Raw genomic sequence first — 6,000 nt, forward strand, 5'->3', positions numbered from 1 at the left:
TATATTACTACTACTATTATTAATTAAATGCTTAGTAATATGGCACTAGAGGCAGGCAGTAGGTGCCATCTCTCGCTAATGCCTGCCTCTAGTAGCAAATTACTTAGCATTTAGTTAATAATAGTAGTAGTAATATAACCCGATATAACCTGGCAATTGTTTGGCTTTACTATATACCAATTGGGTTAAGATGTTTATCTTAACCCAATAGTATTTAACCATATTAGGCCGTATTTCAATATTATAAGTATAATACATAATTAATTGAAGTAATTAATTAATCAGTACAAACTGATCATGTGTATTCTGAAGATCACTTTGCAAGTAACTGAGCAGAACCAAGTCATCGGTAAGTTGCAGTTAACATTTCTAGTTTCCAAGAGCAACTCTCTCTTTAAACAGGCTGTGTCTATCAATCCAGTCTATGTGAATTATGAACAGCAGAGATAACATAATACAATTTTGTCAAAGTCCAACATGCATACTGAAGGGTTTGAACTTAACACTGTTTATACAAATATGCATATCTGAACTTCCATAGATTTAATGGCTGATGAAAGCTTGCCATTAATTCCAAATGCAAGCTTACTTTTACATGCTCCAGCATTTCTCAAAAACTTGTTGGAGAACAAAGATTTGATCCGTTATGCTTCTGTCAGGTCAAAAACCACACTGCAACTTCCACATTTCCTTTCTAAACATTTAGCATATACTTTTCCAGGGAGACTCAGCAGAGATGCATTATTATTAGAGCATCCATTTGTTCTTTCTTAAAGAGAATTATAATCCCAGTCTGTCTTTGGCTTTGGTTCCTTTCCAAAATTCCATGATACCTGCCAAACACAACAGGATATGTTATCAGCATTGAATCAAGGCTTTTAAACATTTCAGGTAGGATTTTATCACCACCTGCTACTTTTTAAGAATCAAGTGATTCAATCTTTTTTTTTTTTACCTCTGTTATGTTTTTTACCTCTCCATCCCAAAATGCATCCTGCCATGTCAATCACTCTGATATCCACTGGATTTAGATCATGCAAATAGCAGTCCTTTCATCTGTTGGTAATGTCTTTCTCTTAAGTAAGGAGATTCCAGTTGCACTCTTTATTAAGCAAACAATATTCTCCTTCTCCCAAACATGACAAATGGTCTTCCAGAACACTTTATTTGCATTTGTATTGTATAATTCTAGTTTCTGCCAGACATTCCCCAAGCTTTCTCCTTTGATGATTTTACAATTTCTACTGCACCTTTATATGACTCAATATATTGGCTTGAGCTTAACCATACTAATTAAGCTCTCTTCTTTAAGTATAACAAACATCGCAAAGCCTGATAAGTATATAGAAACATCTCCAAACAGTTGCCTAAATAATCTGCCTATAATTCCACTAATTTTAATAATTAATGCCTGCCAAACACAACAGGATATATTATCAGCATTGAATCAAAGCTTTTAAACATTTCAAAAAAACACTTAAGTAATTTCCTACTAGAGATAGATGTTAGGTGCCATCTCGACTAAATTAATAATTACACTTTTAATAACTTAGAAGCCTCTTCTTTGCCTGTATAGCTTCTTAAGATTCTCAATTCCACCAAGGTGTTCTTTTGCCCATGTAATGCCACACAAAACATTTGTGTGCAGTAAGACATTGCTGATGTAGTAACTGCTGTTTTAAACAATTTCTATTGTCTCAACATCAAACTGCCCCTCAGGAATTGCCTGATATCTAGAAGAAAAATCAATTGCAAAAGCCTTTCTTACTGCTTCATTTTCCAAAGCATTACACTTTAATACTTTAGGTTTCCAGATAAACAAGATTCATTTACTCACTGAAGTCTAAAGGTGTGTATAACTAGGTATGATCAGTTCTGTTCCTCTCTTCATTTTAAGATTCGATATTAAATCAAAAAGATCTGAAGAAAAATATAGAAAACTAGTGTAGATTTCTGACCTGAAATATCTATACCAGATATATTTATAAATATTTCTGTGATGGAAACAGATATTCATTATAGACATTTGTCTGTATTATAGGGTTGTTCCAATTACTTCCTCCCTTCCACTTAGAACAGTCATTGTTAGCATGTGCACTGTAAACACCCATCAAGGTGGATTCCAGGTTTGCTACCTGAGTGAAGGCAGTATCACTCATCCAAGAAAGGTTAATATTTTGCCTCCAGACTAGGTAAATAAACCTGTATATTTTCCAGTATCTGAGCTTAAGCTTAAAATACACACACTTCCTCCTAAAGGAATCCAGACTTTGAAGGGGGAAAACTAACATTTCTTTCAAATGAATGCCACTGCTTAAAGTTTGAATGCATGTGATGTAGTCTTTACTATAGGAGTTTACCATCTTATAGTTGTTTTTGAATTATTTTGTCTGCTTTCTGTCCTCTAGCCAGTCTGTGATGATTATCCTACTATCATAAAAATTAATCATATTTCTGCCAGCATTACACTCCAGAACACTAAGGAAATGCAAGTCCTCCCACCACAGTAAGGTTTTGTACTTATGCTGAAACAAAAATAAGCATACCAAAGACTAAACATAGTACTCTCAAGAAATCCTATTCAATGCACTCTCCAGCTAAATAAAGCTGTAATTGAGGTAGGTAGAGAAATTTAAGTACATAGGGATTGCATTCACAAGTGATGGAAAACAAGACATTAAAAATAGACATCCAAACTGACATACTAAGAGGACTAAACTGATCAGTAATACTCAAGAAAGAGCTTGAAATAAACAAGTGTATAAGTATCTAAGTATACAAATCTTTATTTAATATACTTTATCTTAATGTTATATATAAAAGATTGCATCTTTATGTACTTTCTAGACTTGCAATGATTGATTGTATAGTTTTTTTTTGCTACAAAAACTACAAGGTGCATGCTGCATCAAGTCAACAAACAAGTTACATACACAACATATAAGTAGACAAATACATGTAAAAACAATCCGATTCATAGATTTTAAAGATGTACAAATAATAAACTAAAACCAAACAATAAGATATGTAAATGCATGAAATACAACATATATTTTACACAAATAATAAAGTTAACTTGAATGGATAACAAATCTTATTATATTTATGGGACTTGTAATAGAACTTCTAAAATTAATCTGTGATATAAAGTGTATTTTCTGTCTATTTTATTGTCACAAATATTTTTCTCTGCATTATGAAAAGAACCACTCAGTTCCTGCTGAATGATTCTCTTCGTAGTGCACAGATAATTAAGAATCATCCAACTAAGAAATATCTATTTTTAAAGTTAATGGATTTAAATTATTGGAAAACAGCTTGTCAGATGTGAATAAAACTCTCATAAATTTTGTATTTACAATTAAGCATTCTGACTTTTTAAATACATTGCCACAAGATACATTTAAAAATGACAAACTTATGAATAGAATTTTTGTATTTAAAACTGTTTTAACTTGAAAATTTAGAAATATGTTTATGCTATTTCATATAATATTTTTACCTAAATAAAAAAATAACTTCATATTAAGAACATTAAGAATTAAAATTTATTTACCAAATCGCATTGTTTTTACTCTACAGTCTATCATTAGCTCAACAGAACTAAAAAACAAAAGAATTATAGCTTAAATTATAATTCAATCTATCGTATTATTTAACCAACTATTTTAAATCTAATTACATTCTTAAAATAGCCCATTAAATAATCCGGCAGATTAGTTTATCAAACAAAAGAGCAGTTATAAATTGATTTATAACTGCTCTTTTGTCTTTTTTAAATAAATTTCTAGTTATTAATGGTCTGTCTTGTTCATTACGTAACTTACTTTAAATAGTTTTTCTTCTTCTTTTGCCTCTATTATACTAAATATATTCAGAATATTGTTTAAGAAATTAAAATCAATTACATCAATTTAGCAATCAATATATTATAGATAAAAAAAATCTAAAAATGCATTATATTATTTTATGCAATTCTAGATTTAAACTGTATTAAATTTTATAAATCCTAAGAAAATTCTGAATTATCTCAAAGATTTTAATGCAATAAAATTTAAAAAATAAATTGTGATATTAGTGAAGTAGATTTAATAAATTTAAAAATGAACATATTAATTGAATAATCATTTACAATCCAGCTTCTTATACACATTAGTGTTTTACACAAAAATATTAAATACAATAAAATAACGATATTGATGATAAACAGATGAAAGTTTCAGCTTCATATGCACAACAGAGCAGTTACATTTTAATATTAAATAAATAATTCTTATTATTTGGAAAGATATAAACATTAAACAATTTGTAAATATCCAATTTTAATATATATACACTACTCCACATCGGGATATACGTAACAACAGACACAGAACCAACTTCTGGTGCATATAATACAAAAATGGGCACTACACAAATGTTTTTCAACTCGTTCTGAGTTCTTCAGGTGCGACAGAACAGTTACCTGATGGAACATTATTGGAACAAACATCTATTTGTAAAAATTCTTTTAACACACCATAATTCAAACAACCTTTCAAAACTTTAAAATATAAATTTAATGCTACACAGACAATCATATGAAGATTATTTTTGTATGTCAACCTTATATAGTCCTATTTCTCAAATAATTAACTAAATATTGCTCGGTTTTCCATTCTATTTTAGGCTATGAATTAAACAATTAGTATAAAGGACATATTATAATATTGTATATATATTCTCTTATATAAACAACTTATGGTACATTACTATATTACTAGCTATAAACAGTTAATAAACAGCAGTTAAATTAAGTAAATTAAATATTAATTAATTTTAAATAATAATTATAATTAACAATGTCAAAAGTTAAATTTATCCAATGCAAATATGTTAAACTTAATTTAAAATTTGAGTAATATTTAAATATAATAATTTATTATCAGTTTAAAAACTGATAAATTTATTATGTTTAAATATTACTCAAATTTCTATGAATTAATTTAAAAAATTATTTTTAATTATGTAATTTCATGATCTTTACACAGTTAAACATACATTTAACTATTTTTTTATTTAATTTCTGTTTTTCTTAGATACTAGATTGTTTGTATATAGTATAAAGCTTGATAGTATAAGCTTGATAGTACAGTATAGTATAAAGCTATGCACATATTGTCTATGGGTGCATTTACTTTTTTCCTAGCTTCTAAGCTTGCTGAGCTGACATCTAGCACAGCCTGACATCATACTAGCATGCTCTAAAAGTGTACACAGTAATGGACGCCGCCATCTTTGAACAAACTCCAAGCTCGTTGTAAATTCTCCGAGCACACCAGGCACACTAGGAATGCTAGCAATGATGTCACGAGTGTGAAAAGTAAACGGCATGCTCATTGGTAGCTAACAAAAAGTATACAGGCTGAGCGCACTAGGGGCAAGATCGGAGCTAAAAGTAAACGCACCCTATATGTTGCTAGTTCATATAACTACAATGGCACACTACAGTTCTTCTACACCCTTATTGCAGCTTCTGTATATCAGATCCCTACCCTAAAGTTGGTCTGATGAATATATATATAGTATATAAGTTTGTATATAAAATACCATTCCAGTATAGCAGTATAGGATATGGCTCTCATGTATTTCTGATACATTTTATATGGCTCCTATTGTGACAAAGTTTGACCACCTGTAATATAATTTGGACTATGAATAACCAGAATTTTAATAAATTAGAATATTTACAAGAGGGTAAAACTACTTATAGATAATCCAAATTATTTAGTAAATTAATTTATAATCTTAAAATAGATCGGAAAATCAGATGATTTTTGAATATTTATTTAGCTTCAAACTATTTTTTACATTCATTTTGTTTTTCAAATTTTATAACTTTGGATAAATGGTGAACTTACAAAATTCCCTCAAACTAATGACAACAAATTAATTTCTTCTTACACTTTTATTAAAAGATTCATCACCAAGCAAACAAGATAAATACTTTCCCAGCAAACA

This window comes from Centruroides sculpturatus, unplaced genomic scaffold, assembly GCF_000671375.1.
Source record: "Centruroides sculpturatus isolate CEXI.00-Female unplaced genomic scaffold, Cexi_2.0 scaffold1331, whole genome shotgun sequence".
Taxonomy (NCBI): domain Eukaryota; kingdom Metazoa; phylum Arthropoda; class Arachnida; order Scorpiones; family Buthidae; genus Centruroides; species Centruroides sculpturatus.